The 23,295-nt window shown below is 40.1% G+C and overlaps 1 long non-coding RNA gene across 5 annotated transcripts in view; it reads left to right on the forward strand.

Annotated features, from left to right (window-relative positions):
• LOC140496351 (uncharacterized) overlaps positions 1–23,295 on the forward strand; it is a 207,244-nt gene that overhangs the window by 13,711 nt on the left and 170,238 nt on the right. For 4 of the 5 annotated variants that reach the window (XR_011964243.1, XR_011964244.1, XR_011964242.1 and 1 more), the window contains 2 exons: positions 612–687; positions 827–937. This is a non-coding gene — a long non-coding RNA (uncharacterized lncRNA). Of the gene's footprint in view, positions 1–611; positions 688–826; positions 938–10,397; positions 13,147–23,295 lie in introns of those variants that run through there. The other variant, XR_011964246.1, reaches the window with a different exon arrangement.

Below are 23,295 nucleotides of genomic sequence, written 5' to 3' on the forward strand. Positions count from 1 at the left end.
AATGCTTGGTGAGTTAATTAAAAAATGCCTGGACAACTTAGAAAAAACTGTCTCAGAAGAAAAAAACAAAATTAAAGTGGCATCGTTTTCATGCAGCCAACCTACAAAAAGACTAAAGTTGATATTGAACTTTGCATATGTAATTAATTAGCAGACCCAAACACATTATTGTTTTTATTTGCGAGAGCCCAAAAAAGATTATACTTGAGTAAGACAGTTGATATTATTATCTAAATTTGTTCAATACATAGTTATAAAAATTATTGATCATATTAGAAGCTATTAATCAAAAATCAGAATTCCAAACCTTTCTCGACTGTTAGTTTTTAAATTATGGTATAATTAATTATGGTATATATTTGTCAATACAAATGTATTCTTCATTTTATATTTAAATAATGTCTCTTAAACTTTATGTTTAATAAAATTTCTGAAGTTTGAACACTTTATTCGATTAAACATTAAACTGCCTGCAATGTAATCGGTTCGGTGTCTGAAAGGCAAGATCATAAAATGTCATTATAATTTGCTAATGTTTAGGAAAGTTGATTGAAGTACATATTGATGATTTGAATCCTCTTCTGACATCATTATTGATTTTTTTTTGGTAGAAAGCACAATGATATTCAGATTTATGGACACCCTTCTTCATGAGGTAGTGATTGGGTGCTGTGTATCAAGATGATGGTAAATATGAAAATTATTTTTAAACTAACACCTTTATAAATCTTCAATTGAAGCATTCTTCAGTTTGAAAAGTTTTAATGCAAGTTATCAAATATATAGAATATATTCTAAACATAATTCTGTTCTCCATATTTTTCAGTTATTTCATTAAATGTTGCAACTACTGTGCATATTATGTACCAACTCTTTTCCATGGAAATGCTTCTAATGATACAAGTACTGAAGGCACCAGTATATTAAAGTCAAACAGGTAAATATTTCATGTTAGAAATAATTAATCTTTTAATAGATGTTAACTTTCTTTCACTCCTTTCATTATATACTTGTTTTGGAATTTTCTCACATTTTTGCCTTCCACGTAACGTTACATTCTCCATGGCTCTGTCAGATCTGCTCTTAGGATGATCTATTTGGTGATCTTCATACTCCAGCTTAATTGCTTTTATAGTTGTTTTATTGTTGGTGTTGTTGCTGCTAACAGCTGACAGAGGAATGGCTGTACCTCCTGGGGCTATAATAAGCCACCTCAATAAGGTTATTGGCTCCTTTAAGAGTGGTAGTGCTGTTTCATTCACATGGAGGAAGATCTCTTGCTTGCACATCCATCCTGTTGTTTGTTTGCATTGACATGTTGCACCTGTGAAATTACCTGGTATTTTCTACAGGTCAGTTTGCTTGGTGTTCAAATTGGTTTATTAGTGCAACTTTGAGTTTGCACTCAATTCCCAGCAGTTTGCTTTCTCTGTCACAAGAGTAATAATCACAAACTCTAGAGAGCAAGGAGGTGGAGATATCAGCCAAATATATGCTACTCTACTCCTACATTTGAAGTCACTAGTCCCCCATATAAGTTCAGTTTCCATGTTTGGAATGGGAGGTAACTTTAAATAGTGCATGTTTGGAGGTGTATAAACTCTCACTATTGAATCTTAAATTCTTTTCATACATTTCAAAATAGATCTTTTTTAGTAGGTGGCTTTTTCCAAAATGGAGTTTATTGTAGAAGCATATGTAATTGCCATAAGAGAGACACAAAGTGAGAAACACTGGATGGAAGAGATGTGGGGAATAATGGGATTTGTGGTAGAATTGTGCAGGAAGTTCTACAAGGTCTGTCTTGGCATCAGGATCAACTCCGTGCATCTTCTAATGTATCTGCTGAGCAGAAAATTACCAGTGAAAGGGTGTTATAGCTTGTCAAACACCTTATTAACAGTGCAACTTAAATAATTAATATCTAACTTCCTATATTACCAAATGAGCTGAACAAACTAGGCATTGAGAATTTGTGACATGTCAGACTGGGTAGCCGGTACCTTCAGCTCATCACTGGCTGTGATGAGCCTCTATGTTCCTCAGCACCAAGCAGCATCTCAGGGCAAGATCCATGGGCACCAGCCACATGCAACCCTTATTCAAGGACATTGGCATCTCACATTTTCCGATCCTTCACGACCGTTATGGTACCTCTTCAATCCACTTGCAGGATGCTGGGGAAGCACAGACTTGTATTGCCAGGTGCACAAGCAGTGAGCATTGAAATGCTGCTGCAAGGACACTTTGCACACCCAGGCACCCATTCACAAATTGGATGAGGATTGAATTCACATTGGGTCAGGCTGTACCTCAGGGTGTTGCCTTCACTTTCCTTGTCTTGGCCTGCTTTTTCGTAGGAATGTGTCAGGGTTGGGTCAAACACCTTGCTATACAACACACACCGAGACATCAATCTGCCAGCAAGTGCCAACGGTCTGCATGGCAAACACATTGCACATTTATTAGACCAGATGGCCATGTTCAAAAGTGGGCAGAGGTTGGTGAGGGGTCCTGGTGCTATCAGTCATGGGCAGAGTTTGCACACAGTCCAGGGTCTTGGCCATGGTTATTCATCCATTTAGGATGCTAATAGTCAGGGAATTTTTACGAATGCAATCTGGGAAGTGGGCAGCAGTCCATCATGCAGGGTCATTAGCAACAGGAAAATTGCAAGTCGTCCATTGGCATTTGCAAAGATAGGAGTCAAGGATCTCTTCAGCCATGTCTAGGGGCTGTTCATCAAAATTGTTCTGAGGTCTGTGGTGAATATGATTCATCTAGAGTGTGACGCATCATCCTGGTGTGCTGTGCTTTGCATAATTGGAGCAACCAGCGAGGTGATGTGATAGATGCTGAGGAACTGGGGAATTGGAAGTGGTCTGCTGAGGATAAGGACATTGAGGAGGAGAAAGCTGTCCTCATGTATGACAGAACCCAGCAGTGTCAACTATTGCAAGGCAGACAGGACCTGATTAACATTCAGTTTCAGCAGGTGAGAACCGGCTACAACAGGCAGCCGAATATTCATTCATTACGATTTGATTTGCGCTTTGGGGGACAACGGCAGCCTCTATTAATTTTGAGTTCACTTTTGCTAATTATAATTAAAGCCTCATGTTGGAAATTGTCCGATTGTTTGCCTGCATGTGAAGATCCCCTCCAAGTCTACAGTAGACACTGGGGACAGTCTAGCTGTGATTTACAGAGGATTTAAGATAGAGTGTGGCTAAGGCCATGAAAACTGATGGTGAACTAGAGTTGAGAATGAATTTGAAAATGCCAGGATTGTCAACCATGCCATTTATGTGCTGTGAGCAGCATAGCTTTGTAACTGTTGTGCCATTAAATTGCCAATGAAGGTAAATGCCAGTGGTTGTCTGAGTGCACAGTAGTCTGTAAAAGATGGCGTGGTTGCAAACGATGCTAGTCCTTTGGCTAGGTTGTTCCAGGAATTGCATGAGGTAAAATGGAGGGAGAGAATCAGATTGAGCGGGTGCCATTGGGTTAGGTAGGTAATTAAGAACGTTTGGTAAAATATGGCAAGAAATCTGACTAGGCTTTGTGGCAAAAACAACTCCTAAACATGGAAGCATTTGCAACAAATTTCATGGTGATCGGTGGATGGTTCACTCCAGGCACCTCTGGAGATCCCCAGCATTACAGATTGGCAGTCTTCACACAATTCAATTCATTGCACATCAAGAAATAGCTGATGGCTTTGGATACTGCAAATGTTCTGAACCCTGACAACATTTTGGCAATAGGAATAAAGTTTTGTGCTCCACAGTTTACCATGCCTCTGACCAAGCTGGTCCAGGACAGTTACAACACTGGCATCTAACCAGCAATGTGTAAGTTTGTCCTGGTGTGTCCTGTACACAAAAAAACAGAGCAAAATCATCCTAGCTAATTATCTATTGATCAGTTTATTCTTGGAGATTAATAAAGTGATGAAGAGATTATTAACACTGCAGTCAAGCCTGATTTACTGCTCCATAACTTGACCATCATCACTCAGTTGGATTTTGCCAGGGCCACTCAGCTCCTGACTCATCACAATGGCGGTCCAAAATAGACAAACATCTCTCTCCAGAGGTGAGCTAGGTGTGACTATCCTTGGTATTAAGGCTGCATCTGCCTATGTATGGCAACAGAGAGCCTGAGCAAAATGAGAGTCAATGGAAATCAGAAGAATGCCATCTGCTGGTTGGAGTCATACTTGGTATAAATTAAAATAGCTGTGGTTGTTGGAAGTCAGTCATCTCAGTTTCAGGATATCTCTGCATGTGTTCCTCAGGTTACTGTCCTAGGTTCAATCATCCTCAGCTGCTTCATCAATGACCTTCTCTCCAATCATAAGGTCAGAAGTGAGCAATGTTCGCTAAGATTCGAAGATGCCGGTGTTGGACTGGGGTGTACAAAGTTAAAAATCACACAACACCAGGTTATAGTGCAACAGGTTTAATTGGAAGCACACTAGCTTTCGGAGCGACACAATCACCTGATGAAGGAGCGTCGCTCCGAAAGCTAGTGTGCTTCCAATTAAACCTGTTGGACTATAACCTGGTGTTGTGTGATTTTTAACAATGTTCGCCAAGTGGGAATGACTGCATTAATGTTCAAACCATTTGCAATCATATCTTCAGAGACTGAAATACTATCCAAACAGAGCAATACCTGTACAGTGTCCAGGTTTGGACAGATAAGTGATCAGAAGTTGAACTGGAATAGCCATCGAAATACACAAGGCCACAAGGGCAGGGCAGAAGCTCGGAATTCTGCAGTTAATACCTTATTTCCTGGCTGCTCAAAGCTTGTCCACCATCCACTAGGCACTTATCAGGAGTGGATGGGTGCAGCTCCAACAACACACAAGAAGCTTGACACCATCCAGGACAAAGTACCTCCCCTTGATTGGCCCCACATCAACAAGCGCCAACCCCTTTCACCACAACATACAGTGGCAGAAATGTGTGCCATCTACGAAGTGCTCTGTAGGAAGTCACCAAGGCTCATTTGACAGCATTTTCCAAACCCACGACACTGCCATCAAGAAGGATAATAGCAGAGATACATGGGAACACCACCACCTGCATGTTCCCCTCCAAGCAACTCACTGTCCTGACTTGGAATTATATGACCATTCCTTTACTGTTACTGGGACAAAATCCTGGAATGCACCCCCCCCCCCCCCAACCCCCGAAGAGTGCTCACAGTCTGTCTACATTAAATTAACTACAGCAGTTAAAGAAGACAGCTCATCAGCCCATCTTCGAAGGCAATCAGGGATTGCTGATAAATGTTGGCACAGCCAGTGACACTCACAACTTGAGAATGATGTTTTAAAAACAACTTTGTATCTTTATAGGTGAAAACCTTACTGCATTCCAGGTGAAGAAAAAATGATGGCAGATGATGGCAACTGATAGTATAAAGCAAAAGAATGTTTTGAGAAAAAGGAGAAATTATTTCATTGTTCTTCACTTGAATAGAACCAACACTTGACTCAGTTGAAGTTATAAGTCATATTAATAGCAACATATGTTGGCTATTATAAAGTAAGTGTTATTAGCAGACAAATTAAACATTTTATTATATTAGGCAATTAGAAACTGCAGGTTTTCCTCACACCTTGCCACCACATGTCTGTGATTAAAGGTATATGTGAGATATCTACAGGGTTCCTATTGAATCCCTTACATGAGATGTATAACAAAAGTACTGAGGCTGGTGGAAGACAATCAGGGTCATGAAGAGGAGGGGGTTCCTCACTCAAGAGCCCCCATTTCATTTTGGCTGCACACCAGTCTGCCCACTGTCAGTGTTCCTTTGCTCCTCACACAGCCTCACCATCAAGATCTCCATCGCTTTATCAACCACCACACCACTAATTCCATGTGCTGCACCCCACCCCCCCACCAAACCCCTCCAGCAGCCTCCCAAGCTCCTGTCCCACCCTGAGACCCCACCGTGCTTTCCTGACGATGGTGTTTGTGACTTATAACCGGGGGATGTAGTCCCAGTCCTATCCATTGCTACTGCTGGCACTACATAGCTATTGGCCATTCAGTTTTGCTAGCAGCTCTGTTAAGTGGGATTTCTGGGTGGAATCCCACTCACAGCCACTTCATGCACCTTGGAGGATTAAATGATCATGGAGCTGCCTTGATTTTTGGGATGCGACCCATACTCCCTCTTTGAGTGTTGGAGTGTGAAATCTGAGCATCCAAAATATCCTGTACTTCACTGAATACAAATACTTTGCATTATTAAACAAATTCAATGATTTGAAACAGAATTTAGAACAATGAAAATGTTTGTCAAGTGAAATTCCTGTGTCAGGTTTACAACTGGTAACTGAAATGAGTAATATAACCAGGGAACACGGAATTTATTCTGTCAGTCTTTGAGTTTTGCAGATCGCTTAATCTGGTCATGGACTCTTGATTTGAATATAATTGAAGCAAAAATACAAGGAAAGATACAAATATGGATTGTCAGTCTGATCTGTGTAATCATGCAACTTGTCTTAAACATAAGCAATCACTTCTTTTGTTTATATGTTACAGCACCTTTCTTCATGCACTCATGGGATACGGGTGTTGCTGGCTGTGCCAGCATTAATTGCCTGTTCCTTGCTACCCTTGAGAAGGTGGTGATGAGCTGCCTTCTTGAACCGCTGCAGTCCATGTGCTGCAGGTAGACACACAAAGGGTGGAAACTCCAGAATTTTGACCCAGCAACAGTGAAGGAATGAGGATAGTTTTAAAGGTCAGGCTGGTGAGTGGCTTGGAGGGGAACTTGCATGTAGTGGTTTTCCCATGTATCTGCTGTCTTTGTCCTTCTGGATGGAAACGATCAGGGGTTTGAAAGATGCTGTCTATGGATCTTTTGTGGAAGTTCTGCAGTAAGTATGACAGATGGCACACATTGCTGCTATTGGGCATCGGTGGTGGAGGAAGTGGATGTTTGTGGGTGTGGTGTCAATCAAGTGGATTGTCCTGGACAGTGTTGGAGCTGCACCCATTCAGGCAATGGGAGTATTCCATCACACTTCTGACTTGTGGATTGTAGATGGTGGACAGGCTTTGGGGAGTCAGAAGGTGAGTTGAATGAGCATATAAAAACATCCCAAACTTTTTGTTTAATGTATTATCAAACAGAAATTTGGCTCCTAAACAAATAAGGTGATCTTACGGCAGATGACTAAAAGCTTCGTCAAAGAAATACATGTGGAGTCCTCAAGGAGGAAAGTGATTTATCGACAGAAAGTCTCAGTGAGGGGATTCCAGAATATATGGCCCAGATAACTGAAGACATTGCCACTGTTGGAGTGTTGACAATGCTCAAGAGGCAATAATTGGAGGAGTTCTGAGATCTCAGATGAGCAGAGGTTTTGGTTAGAGGACTATAAGATGGTAGAAACATTCAAAGCTACAATGGGCTAAAGCAAAGGAGAGTTCAAAAGAAGAGTGAGAATGTGAAAATCATGTCATTACTTAACCTGCAGCATATATCAGCTATCAACCACTGGGACCTGCGAAATAGACCTGACCTTTTCCTCCCTATCATTTACTGTTAAGCAAAGTAAGCTTTTCACATTGCATGGTTCCATTTTCATGCAACTACAATGAACAAACTAAGTATGAACAACCTTGCCCAACAACCAATTGTCTATCCATTCCAAGGCAGAGGACATTCTTCAACAGAAGCTGAGGAGATGCAAAGAAGCACACAATGACTAAATGGGCAGAGAATTATCAAAACCGAGTATAGGGCAGAGTGTAAGTTAGAAATCCAAATTTTAATACTTGGATGCCATCAAAGGTTTTGAAACCAGTCAGAATCATATGAAATCATTGCAAAATAAAATAATCCAGTTCAGACCAATGTACACTTTATATAACAACTGTGCATGAAAAGAGTTAGAAAAAGTAATTCAATGACGGTGATTGTCTGGTGATGTAGAGTGACAGCAACCAGCAGCAACATAACCAGATTGTCAAAAAAAGTGCAACAGAGAACAATGCGTACCTCTCCAGATGAGAACATGATTACCAGATCAGGGTGAGTTGTCAAGCATCCAAAGCATTGTATTAAAGATTAGAATTCTTGACTTTAAATTGCTGTTTTACCTATTTGCATAATTATCTCGTTGACACATACACTATATAACAAGATATATCTGTTTGGGATAAATTATCTTTGTAAAAAGGGGCATTTTTTGGAGATTTGCACAAGACCTCATCACTTTATCATGGTGTGAGATGTGGATAGAAAAAAAATCACATCCATTTGCCTTGTTCACTTGAACTTTTACTTGGGGCAAGAAGAGGCAGAGGTGGGGCTGTGTTGCTGGGAGATTGAAAAACACTCCATAAAATTCAGTGTTTTCAGATGGTGTCACTGAGGGACAGCATGTAGTTGAGCACTAGAAAGGGGCAAAGAGATAAATCTTTGGGCAATACAAGAGGCAAGTCCAGGATGAGAAGCCGTTGAAGTGACCCTCTGGCCGCCACCTGATAGATGAGAGTAGATCGTGTTGAATTCCGTCCACCCAAGTTAAATTTCAGCAGAGAGGTGCTGTAGTCAACTGTGTCAACAGCATCAATTTCAATAATTTCATATCGTTGTCTTGTTATTCCAGAAGAATTTCTGTTTTGCTATTGTATTTATGTGAACAAACCATTCGTGTAGTTGGTGGATGGTGGAAAATTGATTGCAATATGTAAAATTAAACCCAACTTTTATTGACCATGTTTGGAAAAAATTACATTTACGATGAAGTATTCATTACATAAATTGTTTTACTGAAGGTCAGATATATTTTCTGTGTGGAGCAGCCACTAAGATACATCTTAAATAGCCCCAAGAAAATAATCTGGATTATTTTATGCAGCTTATAATATTTAAACACATTTAGATACTTACTAGTATTGTCGGAACTATGAGCCGAAAGCAAGAAATTGGGATTCGTGTAGTCAGATCATTGTTGACCAGCACAAACACAATGGGCCGAGTGGTCTCCTCCAGTGCTGTAAAGATCTATAAGTTTAAATTAACTCTAACACTTCATAGGTGCAAAGGCAAGAGTCAAACCAGAGTATATGATAAATAAATCACATTTCCTCTCATCTTTGGATAGAATGTGTATTATATGTGCAATATGTTTGCCCTTCTCCTTTCTCTATCCAGATTTTCTAAGAAGTATAGTAATGGCATTTGGTTCTATTTGTCAGGCCCTGTTCCTTGATTTCCTGGAAAATTTGCACTGTTCCACTGATATTCTCACCAAAACCATAGAAGTTTTGATTAGTTCTGCTCTATTTAAGTGAGTCGACAATCAAGAGTGTTATAGATTTCTGCCAGTATTCTCGCTGTTGCCACTTAGACTGCAAAATAATGACTTAGGTGAGTCCTTGATCACCTGGTATCTATGTGATTTATGACTCTTGTGATTCTTAGCTATAAAATCTGTGGAGTTTCATCTCTGCAGTGAATAGATGTGAATAGATTTTATGTGTATATAGGCTTGGATGTTCCATGATCAAAAATAAGTTTTCACTGTGTTAATTTTGAAATAGGGCTTTCAAGGTAAGCACTAAATCATTAAATCAATTTATTTGAACTGTGGATGTACTTAAATTTTCAAAATAATTGATTACAGGAAAATAAAATCTCTATCTTTTCTTGATACTTAAGTTATGACATAAAACCCGTGAAAACACTTGCATTGTGTTAACTTTAATATAGAGTGCACAAGATGTGAAAGACCGAATTTATTAATAATGCCATTTAATTTAAAAAATGGTTTAAAATCTTTAACTTTAAATTCCTGAAACTGAGCATAGTTGCTGTAAGGGTCAAGAACACAAACTTCTGTCAGTGACCACGTTTCGTATAGTGAAACATTCTGTCAAATGGATCATACCAATTTTTTTTTGCACTAATTTGTTGCCGCAAATGCAGTCAGCCATTGTTCTTCTGAGTTCCTTAATGTATAATTATGTTTAATGCACATAAGCAAATAACATGGGCAACATGGTGGCAACGGGCGGCACGGTGGCTCAGCACTGCTGCCTCACAGCGCCAGGGACCCGGGTACAATTCCAGCCTCAGGTGCCTGTCTATGTGGAGTTTGCACATTCTCCCCTTGTCTGCGTGGGTTTCCTCCGGGTGCTCCGGTTTCCTCCCACAATCCAAAGATGTGCAGGTCAGGTGAATTGGCCATGCTAAATTGCCGATAGTGTTAGATGCTTTAGTCAGGGGTAAACATAGGGTAGGGGAATGGATCTGGGTGGGTTACTTTGCGGAGGGTCGGTGTGGACTTGTTCGGCCAAAGGGACTGTTCCCATACTGTAGGGAATCTAATCTAATCTAATCAACTGTTCCAGGAATTTCGGCGTTCTCAACAGGAAGATTGGAGTTTGAAAAAGCATCCTTTGCTGTATTCATTGCAGATTGTGCTATTCCTGGAATGTCTGGGATTATAAATCCTGCAGAGGTCCCATTCATGTAAAACATAAATGTTCAATGCCAGCAGTATCCGAAAAGCCTTATGATTGATTCCTGCATTTAGCACTTGGATGCCATTTTGTTTAATATATAGATTTGACACATCCTTTCAAATGTTCTTCATTAAATGTGAATTAAAATGTCACACGCTTATTTTTGATTCTCTTCGTTCACCATTTATTTGTCCTTCAAGTTATGAGTCTGTTTGTAATTAAACCGAGAACTCATTATGCAATTTTAGTTGGTAGCATCACTCCATAACTGTTCAGTTAATATTTTTGAGAAAGAATAATCCTTATGCTCAATAAAACAAAAAACAGATCTGATAAAATTGTAATGCAATATGTCACCAGGTGGAACAAAACAGAGGTTCTGCATTCTCTTAGTGAACTTCTTAAAATGCTATGAATTTGTTGCAAGCTTGGCCTTTCATCTGTGACTACAGTTTAAGTTAAGTCCATCAAGCTAGAATGCAAATATCCTATTTCATTTGTAAATACATTTTGGTGTAATGAAACTGATAGAAATCAAATATACCAATTTTAAAAATCAGTTTGTGCCTCTTAAATATAATGTTAATTTTGATAAAATTTATAAATTCCTGCATCAAAGTAGTTCGATCAGTGTATTGAGTTTGCTGCTTGACATGGAAAAAGACTTGGGATCATTTGGGAAAAGATTGTTTGGAAAGTGGGATTCTTAAATAATTTTTAACTCTCTGTCCCCGTTACCGTATAAAACCACATAAGCTGGTTTCCAAGTTTGATTGCTTTACTGGAAACCTGTGTCAGGTTTAAACAGTGATGTCACACTCCTATGAGGGAGGTCATTCCTTTAGCGTCATATATCTGCTTCACCATAAAATTTCAAAATATGCAAGAAACTCCTGGTTACAAAAAAACAAAGAACTTTGGATGCTGAAAATCTGAGACATAAACAGAAATTGCTGGAGAAACTCAGCAGGTTTGGCAGCACCTGTGGAGAGAAAGCCGACTTAAAATTTCGGGTCCAGCGATCCTTCTTCAGCCATTTTAAAGAAGGGGCACTGGACCAGAAATGAGAAAATCTGGCTTTGCTTTTACTGTACTTTGTGATCCCATGGTGAATACTGCAATGCTGTTAAGCGATAATTTAAATTTTATTTTCAAAATTAGTTTCCCACCAGGTTAAAATTACCATTTGAAAATATTTTTGCCCTGTTATCTTCAATATAAAGCTAAGTTATATGTCTGATGTTGTTTGGCATTCATAAAGCCAATCAGAGCCATATGCAACATTTTCTTTGTTCAGAACATTATAATTTTTTGTTCCTTAAAGTTTAAAAAAAGCAAATTCTGAGCTGCTAAATGTTGCTATTTTCCAATTAGTGTCACAAGTCACACTATGCACTTTCTTAATATGGCACATTCAGAAAATAATCCTCAAGCTGTTCTCATGTCATCTGTGCATAGTTCTCTGAATGTCTTAAGCTAGATACCACATTTACCAATTGTTGGTTTTGAAGGAAAGAGGCTAAGAAAATGCAGCATGTGGTATTCCTTCTTGACCTTGGTATGTCAATTGATAGCACACTTAAATGTGCAACCCTGCCCATTGCATTGTGTTAGTTGTGGCATGGGGAGGTGTACACCAGTCATGTAGCCTGACAGCATTTACAAGGCAGGCTGGTGTTGGATGAGGGTGGAAAGGTTTAAGTAGGTCTCTTCCACCCACCACCCAAGTCACATCTCCTTTTAATCATCGCCCAACCCCCACCTCAACAGATGTCTTTCACTTGGTGTTTCTTGATGTACACCTGGCGGAGAATCTCACCTGGACCCTCAACACCAGCTCCATAACTAAGAACACCCAGCAGCATCTCTGCATTCTGTGTAGGCTGAGGAAAGCGCCGCCCCCCCCCCCATTCTCACCACATTTTACAGAGAGTTAATTGAGAGTACCCTGAGCTACTGCATCACTGCCTGGTTCGGGAATTGCACCGTCTCAGATCGTAAGACCCTACAACAGATAGTGAGAACAGCTGAGAGGATCATCGGGGTCTCTCTTCCCTCCATTACAAACATTTACACCACACACTGCATCTGAAAGGCTAAGAGCATTGTGGAAGACCCCACATACCCTTCACTCAAACTCTTCTCCCTCTTGCCATCTGGCAGAAGATACCGGAGCATTCAGTCACTCACGGCCAGACTGTACAACAGTTTCTTCCCTCAAGCCATCTCAGGCTCCTTAACACAGTATGATCGGACTCTTTCCTTTCTGGAATTCTTTGCATGACTTTGAAATGCTGCTAGAAAACGTGTTTTATTTATCATTTTCCAATTACAATGTAAATTATATGTTTTACACGTCTTATGCACTTTTTGCTGTGTGCGAGTGTGTCGTCTTTGTTTGTCCTGGAGGAACGTTGTGTCTTTTTATTGTATCAGTTGTATATGGTAGAAACAACAAATAAAAAGCTTACTATACTCTACTTTCAGTTGGTACCTGACATTTGGCCCTCACTGACACCCTACTCTTGCCTCCAAATGGGCTAGCCTCACCTCTCCCTCATGGATTTCCTACAGGTGTTCCGGTTTCTTCCCACAGTTCAAAGATGTGCAGGTTAGGTGGATTGGTCATGGGAAATGCGGGATAACAGAGGTAGGGTGGGGTGGGGGCTGGGGGGGGGGGGGGTGTGGTGGTGGTGGTGGTGGGGTGGCGAGGATGGATTTGGCTGAATTCTATGATTCTATTCTACGATTCTAGGTGGGGGGCGAAGTTTCACTCAGTGTCAAATAATACCTAGTCGAAGGATATAGAGCAACTGGCTTTTTGGTGAGTGGGCTCTTGATCAACATTGTACTTGGCAGTGAGAACACAATACTCAGTAAAATCCAATCTTCAGTTTTCAACAGTCTTGTAGAAATAATACTTTATAGAATCACTGAATCCCTACAGTGTGGAAGGCTATTTGGCCCATTGAGTTTACACTGACCCCTTGAATTTAGCATGGCCAAGCCAACTAACCTGAACATATCTGGACTATGAGAAGTATCCAGTGTGCTTGGAGGAACTCCATGTAGACACGGGAGAATCTGCAGACTTCACAGTCACTCAATTGAATTGAACCTGGGTCCCTGGTACTGTGAGGCAGCATTGCTACCCACTGACTGACCATACCACCCTCTTCCTATAATTATTAATTCTTATTGCATAAATGTTTGCTCTGCATTAATCTTAAACAAGTATTAAAGGTAAATAACTTAAAATGGAAAGGGATTTGGGTACTATCACTCCACCACTGATGCTCAGTAGCAGCAATATGTACTACCCACAAGATGCTTTGCACAAATTCACCAAACATTTTGAGGCAGCACCTTCCAAACCCATGACCCCTTCCATCTCGAAAGACAAGGGCAGCAGATATAAAGGAACATCATCACTTGCCAGTTCCCATCCAAGCCACTCACCCTCCTGGAAATATATTGTCATCTCCTCACTGTCACTGGGTCAAAATTCTGGAATTCCCTCTGTAAGGGCATTGTGGGTCAACCCACAGCAGGTGGACGGCAACATTTTAAGAAGGCAGCTCACCACCACCTTCTAAGGGCACCCATAGATGCTGGCCAGCCAACAAAACTCACATCCCACAACTGAATTTTAAGATGTTCAACAGTGAAGGAATTGCTCTTGTTATGTTTACTACTGCTCACAAATATTTGATCAGAAACTTAAGGTATTCCGAGATCCTTTCTCAGTGTGGCAAAAGGGGACTTGTTCCATGCATTAGCATAATCAACCCTCTGGGTGTAGTACATCGGTAATGAAGCAGGTTGAGAAGATTGCCTGAGAAAACTCCCTAGGTCTCACAAAGATAAATCCTTCATGAAACTCCCTAAAGTTGACCTTAACTGATTTCTGGAAAGATTTAGCTCTACATCTCGAATTCTGTGTCCAGGTTTTGGTCATTTTTTAAAAGAAAAGGTGTAAATTAGTTGGAGATGGTTCCGGGAGGAGGTTTATTAGATTGGGACATCGAATGATGGATTGTCTTTGGCGGCTAAGTAAACAGAATGGTCTTGTTCCGTTGGAGTTTAGAAGATAAGAGATGATTTGATTGAAGTATCTAGAATAGTCTTGACAAGGTAGACATGGAAAGGATGTCTCCTCTTTGGGTGAGTCCAGTAGTAAGAGACACAGTTTTAAAACTAGGGATCACCCATTTATATTTTGCCTCTCAGAGGGTTGTGTGACTTTGGAACTTACTGCCTCAGAAGGCAGTTGAGGTGAGGTCATTAAGTATTTTTAAGGCAGGGTAAATAAGTTCTTGTGAAGCAAGGGAATCAAATCTTATCGGGGTAGATGGGAATGTGGTGTTTGAAACACAAACTGATCAACCAAAATGTTAACTCTGATTTCTCTCAATTGATGCTGCTAGACCTGCTGAGTTTTTCCAGCAATTTCTGTTTTTGTTTCTGATTTCCAGTTCTTCAGCATTTTTCAATCATGACCTTATTGAATGGCAAATGAGCTGGATGGTCTATTTCTGTTCCTGATTTGTATGTTCATATGTTTGTATGACATGCAGCTTTTGGGGTTTTCTTCTTTGTATCCACAAAAAGGTGTGTGTAAAGAGAAATTAAGTTCAAAAATGTTTGCTAGGTAACCATTGGCACAAAGGCCCTCATAGTCTTCTCAAAGTTAACTTGTCCAGCAATTAAGGGCCTTAAAACCCATCCCTTACATTTGTAAAAAGCTTGACTTTTTTTTTCCAAAGCCATTTGAACGTCCTGAAAAAACAATTAGATCACAAGACACATTACATTGTTGACCCCATTGTCCAGGATGCCATGTAATAAAAACCCTTTTCCATCCATAAACTGTCCAAACAGTTCTGTTTCTTACAATTTTTCACATCAACCATAAATATTCATTCCCATCACAACGTCATGGTACATACAATAATTTGGAATGATGACAAATTTGCAAAACATTAGAAAAAAATTGAACTAATTTGGTTCTGACCTTCTTTAGCAAGATAGCTGTATACAAGTCTTGAGAAATACTAAAAGGTTCTATTTAACTGATTATGTTTCAGTTCAGCTTTTGTTTGTGACCTCTCTCCAAAGGCCTTTTAAAACTTGTTCTTTTTATTAGCAAACGTAATTTTTGAGTTCTTGCTGGATGCACATAACTAAACATAGCAGCTGTAGCAATTCAGATTTCATTACAAAATATAAATATTTATAAGTGCCATTTAATTTGTCACCCAGGTAACATGCTATATTTGAAAAATAACCAATTCCTGGAATGTGGCAATCACATTGTTTTGCCAGCAAAGTTACATTGCAAAGAGTCAAGCTCTGTCTTTAGGAACACTTTGATGTTAATCAGGAATATTCTTGCATTTGATAAACTCAATCTAAAAATCTGTAAATACTTCCATCTAATTAGTCAGAAATAATTTGCCATAAAAAGATTAATTGGTTAAAATGTTCAAAATCTTTAAGATCCCGAATAAATTTGATTTTTTTCTCTCTCTTATTGATTCAGAATACTTTTCTGTAACTTTCTGAAGTTTAGTAATGTTGCTTAATATCTCAAAACTATCAATGATGATCATAAAATTCTATCTGGTTCACAAATGTCTTTTAGGGGGAATCTGCCATTGTTAGCTGGTCTGACTTACGCTGTAACTCTGGAATCACATTATGTGGTGCCTCTTAATAGATCTCTGAAATGGTCAAGCAAATGATTCAGTTCAAGGGCTATTAGGGCTGAACAATAAATGGTGCAACAAGTATGACCTTAGAGTCATAGACTCACACGGCATGGAGACAAACCCTTCAGTCCAACCAGTCCATGATGAACATAGTCCCAAACAAAATTAGTCCTACGTGCCTGCTCCTGGCACATGTCTCTCCAAACCTTTCCTGTTCATATATCTATCCAAATGTCTCATAAATGTTGTAATTGTACCTGCATCCACCATTTCCAAAGGAAGTTAATCCCACATGTGAACCACCCTCTGTATAAAACATTTGCCTCTTATATCTTTTAAAAATTCCTCTCCTCTGAACTTAAAAATGTGCCTCCCCCCAACCAGTCTTGAAATCCCCAGACTAGGGAAAAGACAACTACTATTAATTCCATCTATACTTCTCATTATCTTATAAACTTGTATCAAATCACCTCTCAACCTCCTACGCTCCAGTGAAAAATGTCTCAAACTATCCAGTTACAACTCAAACCTTCCATGCCCGGCAATGTCCTGATAAATCTCTTCTGAACCCTTGTCAGCTTGATAATATCCTTCCTGTAACTGGGTGACCAGAACTGAACACAGTATTCCAGAGGCACATAATCTTAAGTTGGCAACACTTTTGACTTAGACTGAGATGGGGAGGAATTTCTTTCCTCCGAGGGGTGTGAGTCTTTGGTACTCCTTGCCACAGAGAGCTGTGGGGGGAAGGGGCAGAGTCCTTGGCTATATTTAAAGCTGAGATAGATGCTTGATCAGTATGGGAATCAAGAGTTATGGGGAAAAACCAGGAAAGTAGATGTGAGGAATGTTTTATCATCCTACTGAATGGTAGAGCGGGTTTGAGGAGCTAATCAACTTACCCGTTTTCTTATTTCTGATGGATGCCCATAACCTGTGTAAAAATAACAATAAAAACTTTGATGAAAAATAATCACTTAATTTAAGTATAATTTGTGATTTGTTGACATGAGAAAGGAGTACAGTACATTAATTAATTTGAAAATACACATCAAGAATAGTTATATCTTTGTTCTAGCAAGAACAACATGAAAAAAGGGTCAAAAGACATTTTAAAAATTATCATGGTAACAATGGTGTTGGGGACAGTTTATGTATTCAAATCCACTACTGGAACATGATTCGGTTATTAAATTAATTGTTAAAAAAGAAACAGAAAACCTTTATTGCAAAATTTGGTGAAGTTGCATTCTTAATGATTCAGATTTTACAATGGAAGTAAACAGTAAGGCTATCGGGACTCACCATGTTGTAAATTTAGACAATGGCTGGTGAAGATCAGGCTTGCAGGTTCTCGTGGAGACAGGAATGGAATTGGAATTCTGCAATACCTTTAATTCTAATGAACGCCATTTAAATTGAACTCAGAAAAATAGATGCACACTATATTTCCATATACAATACAGGAAGAGGTTTGGGTTAGAATTAGAATCCCTACAGTCTGGAAGAAGTCCATACTAACCCTCCGAAGAATATCCCACCCAGAACCATTATCCTACCTTTTCCACTGACTAATGCACTTAAGCTGCACATCCCTGAACACTTGGACAATTTAGCATGGCCAATTCGCCTAATCTGCACATCTTTGGACAGTGGGAGGAAACCGGAGCACCTGGAAGAAACCTGGCAGACATGGGGAGAATGTGCAAATCCCATGAAGACCGTTGCCTGAGGCTGGAATCAAACCCAGGTCCCTGGCAATGTGAGGCAGCAGTGCCACCCTGTTAGGTTGTGATCTCAAGACACTTCCTCTGAATTACAATTGACAGCCTCACTATACATATTTATATTTCCCATTCCTTTAATTGATTCAGGTGAGTTTGGAAGGATCCTGAGAAACCTGCCTTGTTTGAGAGTAAGCAAATTTTGGTGGAAGACTGCTCAGGAGATGAAACATTGTGATAGGGAAGTCTTAAATGTTTTGGCAATTCTAAATGTCATTATTAGGTATTGTAATATAAGCTAGAGGTGCTTTTGCTGCAATGGTTTATACATAGAACAGTATAGCACAGGACTGGGCCCTTTGGCCCACCATATCTGTCCTAACAGTGTAAATGTCTGTCCTAAAAGATTTTTGACCACTGCATTGATCAGTGTTGAGATGCATGAGGCAATGAGACAAAAGTCATAGTATACTTCATAGTCTCATTGCATGCAACATCTTCCCTCACTTGCTCTCATCCATCCCAACTCTCTCCACCCCCAAACTATTCACCCTGCATGGCATTTGTGTTGCTACTCAGTCACCCAGAACACCTTTCCCCACTTGCACCAGCATTATCAGCTAGGCAGAAACTTTCATCTCACCAATTCCTCCTGTTGACTCAGTCCAGAAGAAAATAGCTCACAACAGGATGGAGAGAGCCTCGATGGGTAGTGTGCTCCTGACATTCTTCTCTTCACTCCCAAAGGGCAGAGATTCCTGACCCGAGCTATTGAGGAGTAAGATTACTCATTGGGTAAATCCTCACCAAGTACAAAGTATTGTGCATTACTGTACTAATCTTCAAATAATGCCACAGTGAATATATTCTTAACATGGCCAAACATCCACCTCTTGTTTGCAAAGTAGTCCCTTGCATTTTGCAAGTCCCTTCCACTATCTCAGACAGTGACATCTTGATGCCAAGAGTACATGCTGGTGAGCACAACACTGCCATGTCTCCTCAGTTGGTTGAGGGAGATTCATCAGTTCACTGGCACTTCAAGTCCTGTCAAAGAACAAGAACCAGGTATGATGTGACCCTGTGATGTCGGCAATTCAGAACTTCATAGAAATACCCAAGCAGGCTCAGGAGCAACAGGCAGGTTTGCCAGGGTGGGGACGGGGTCAAATTGACACAAAAGTTGGAGGACTACACCAACCCTATTTGCACTGTTCTGCCTCTGGCATTTGAGGGTCTGGCAGCTGCCATGGACATATAGATCCAGCACACTCAGTTTCTGCCAGATCAAAGTGTGGACACACACTACATCATTCCAACCAACCTGCTCAATACCATCTGCCAAAAGGCAAAAGGTGGCAAGAGACCTTGACCTCATTCCAGGAGCTTTTTCCTCCCAAGGAAGCAGGGCAGTGCCATTAGGCATCTATATGGAACAGGAATCACAGACAGGGCCTCCAGTAGTCTCCTCTCAGGATGTTGCAGAGGTATCAGTGCCTTCTATCTCCACCCTGCCCATCTCTTTCAACTCTTTGGGATTTTGAACTGAGGACATTCTCAGCAAGTCTGGGCCCTGTGGAGGCAAACAGCCTCTGGGTCACCCATCCAAAACTCTAAGGCCAATAGCTTTCTCATTTAGGGAGGCTCCCTCCAACCCAGCGCTGACTCAGGAATGCTCCAAGAAGTAGTGGGAAGAAAAGGTGGAAGACCTTCTGAGAGTACAAAGGCAGCATGAGTGAAAACGTTTGTAAGTGTTCACTGTTCATCATCAGCTGTGTGAACAAATGTCTGTGTGGCAGCAACTACAGATTGATGGTATAGAACTCACTCTAGCACTACATGACACTTTATGATTTAAGGTGTGAAATGAGCAACTCTTAAACTATGAGCTGACTATGGGAATTTAGAAGGTGATTACTACTTTATCAACTAGGATCAGTCTTTCCAAACCACAGTACATTGCTTGTGTGTCATAGTGGGTTTGACTGCTGATGCTGCAAGATGTGGTCAGGAAAACTTGGAGCCTGGATGTGGACTTCACATGGAAGGTCAATATCAAAGGTTCATATGCAGCATATAGTCCTTGTAGGTGCCTTTCACCTGGGTATCTGTGAAATGCTGACACCCTTTGAAGGGTCTCACATTGTTCAAACGTGGAACACCTTCTGTCATTGAATGAAAGACTTACCCCACCCAGTCCAGCTGTGGTAGCAGCCAATTTCAGCTCCACTTGCTGTTTGCATTAAAGTGTAAGGAAAGAGTAGTCACTCTTCCCACAGTGACTCACAGACTCAATCTCTTACCCTTGGCGACTGCCAAAATGTACACATTCCTTTCCTTGTAGTCCTCCCCCTTGGCTTTGAATTTACCCACAATTCCATCCAACTTATCCATGTAGGTCTTTATCTCCCCATTACCCTCTCAGCCCAAGATATAATGAGTAAACATGCTAGATATAGTCATACACTGACCCCCATCAAAACTTTATAAGCTCCATCATCTCCCCAATTATGGGATGAGATTAAATACCCTACAGTATGGAAACAGGCCCTTCGGCCTCACAAGTCCACACCAACCCTCTGAACAGCAACCTACTCCCCTACCTTATATTTACCCTGACTAATGCACCTAACACAATTGAAAGATGTGCAGGCCAGGTGATTTGGCTATGCTAAAACCGGAGCACCTGGAGAAATCTCACGCAGACACGGGGAGAATGTGTAAACTCCACACAGTCACCTGAGGAAGGAATCGAACCCGGGTCCCCGGCGCTGAGAGTCACCGTGTTACCCACAATGTTCAGTTACTCCCATTCACAAACATTATCTCCTCCGCACCCTAGCATACTGCCTCCAAAAACCGCTTCAGTCATCCAGGTTCCCTGCCAAAGCTGATAACTCCCTTGACCTTTAGTGGTGCACCCCAAGACTAGCCATGGTGCACTTTCTCGACGGACTATACACTACTACATTCCCAGTCTGTCTCCCTCTCTCAGTATCATTTTGTTGGAAGGTTAGTAGCTGTAATGTCAACAGAATGGAACTTGGGACAATATTTAATGGAAGCTGTATGGATTGTGTCCACTTCCCAGAGAGCTGGTGAGTGTCCCATGCCCCATCTTTACAGGACAGCCCAGCTAATTAAGTGTCAGTCTGGGAGGTTAGGATTGAGGACCCTAGCACCTGAAACCTTGCCTGCTGAAATGAGAGGTTATCAATTCTTCATTATTCAGTGGTGCCACAAGAGCAACGGATTGTTGATGCACATATTCACATTGACTGATTTGCTGGGGGAGGGGGATTGGCAGTAAGGGCAGAGAAGTGGCTCCCCCCTTGCTGACGCCAGAAGTCTAGCCTAGACACTGAAAGCCTTCTAATGAGGGAAGCAACCTCGGAGTATGCAACACTTTTTGCTTTTAGGACTTCTTGGATGGCAATTTCCTCATGCACCATTGCATGGATATCAATTGGCTGAACTTAAATGGGGCAGTGGCAGAAAAGTTTGTTTGCAGAGTCATTTGCCACTCTCTTGCCTGATGAAATGTCCCCTGCCACCAAACTCTCTACAATGAAGAAAAGATTAAATTTCATCTCTAAGGTTAGAGATTTAAGTTTGAGTTTTCTTTTAGCAGAATGGAGCGTTAAAAGGAGGTAAGTATGTTAACCAAAAATGCACAGATTCGATGATGTTTGTGGTCTGAAAGATCTTTGACAAGAATAATACATAAAGACAGATCTGGAGTGAGGAAAACATATTAAGCATTCTTAATTCCTAAGTCTCAATGATTTTGGCCATGCTTAAAAGCAAATTTACAATGCTGTGATGACTTCTGATCAATTGGAAGCAAACACACTCAAATAAGTAAATGAATTGTGGATAAAAGCTGGAAAAAATATATAATTGGAAATTTGAGGAATTAATCTGCATGTATTATGATTTTGAAACTACATGAAAGTAGTTTAGATCAATAACATATTTAAGATTAATAAAATATGGAGGTTGAGGTTAGCACAACTGATGAAGAAATCATCAAATTATTCAATTATTACAACTTCCCCTGTTCTGCTAATGTTTTCATATATCCGTAGAATCCTTGAAGGCCATTCAGCCCATTGAGTCCACATCCACCTTTTCAATAGAGTATTCCACTCAGACCCAACCCTCTATCCTATTCCTATAGCCTGGCATTTCCCATGGCTAACCCACCTAACCTGCACATTTAGTATGGCCAATCCACCATTCACATCTTTGGACTGTTGGAGGAAACTGGAGCAGCCTGAGAAAACCCGCACAAATATAGAGAAAGGATATGCAAACGCTACAAAGACAGTTGGCTGAGGATGGAATTGAACCATGGTCCCTAGTGCTAACCACCAAGCTGCTGTGCTACCCTCATGATATACATATATATGGTCATGAAATAATTTATCTGGCAATTATTTTGTAGGCTTGAGTATCTGATAATTGCAATGTGAAACTTTAGTTTAAATATGGCAAATACATTAAAGAATTTAAATGTCTGTGCTCCACTTTGCTATGTATAGTGAGTCAATTTATACTATGGAAAACTTTGTAAGGTAAAAGACATCTGTTCCAATTCAGTTCAGCAGAACAGTGCATGTTTGCAATATACTTTAATGAACTTTTCTCATCATGTATTTGAAGTACTTTATTAATGATTTCTAAATCCCCTCAAATGGAATTTTTCCAGTCAAAATATAAAGTTTATATACTGCTTAGGTAGAAAGTATGATAAAATGTTTTCTGCACTGAAGCAGATAGAATTAAGGACAACTCCAAGATGCCAACAATACAATTGTTACTTAACTAACAAAATGACAACTTGTCCTGTGAGGCTAACTTCCAAACATTGTTCTGTCTGTGTGAATTTCCCCTGGTTTCATAGCAATATAGTTACCACAGCAGTCCATTTTAGGAACTGAACATGTCTAAAATCCATGATTCATCTCCATTTTCACTTTAAAGCTAAATGTTTTGTCTCCAGGGCATTTTTGGTTGTTGAGCTGCAACCGTTAAAATGACAGAAAATGTTCTTTTTGGTAATTATGTAGCAATAATTTAGATACTGTACAACTGAAGTTTAATGTTTTATAAAACAGTGCTCTTAAAAAGCACATCTTTGTATATCAGGTCTGCTTTATGTTAGGCATACCTTTTCAAATTATCCGTATTAGTCACTAAGGGATTGGCAGGAGCTGGAGTCAATCCAGTTAATTTGTTTTAAAATGTATCATGTTGTCCATGATCTCATTTGAGAAACAATTTTGCATAGACTAAAAAAGATAAGACTTTTGTATATTTTTAGTTGTGTATTTGAAAGAATGTATG

Source organism: Chiloscyllium punctatum, chromosome 26 (genome assembly GCF_047496795.1).
Source record: "Chiloscyllium punctatum isolate Juve2018m chromosome 26, sChiPun1.3, whole genome shotgun sequence".
NCBI classification, from domain to species: Eukaryota; Metazoa; Chordata; class Chondrichthyes; order Orectolobiformes; family Hemiscylliidae; genus Chiloscyllium; species Chiloscyllium punctatum.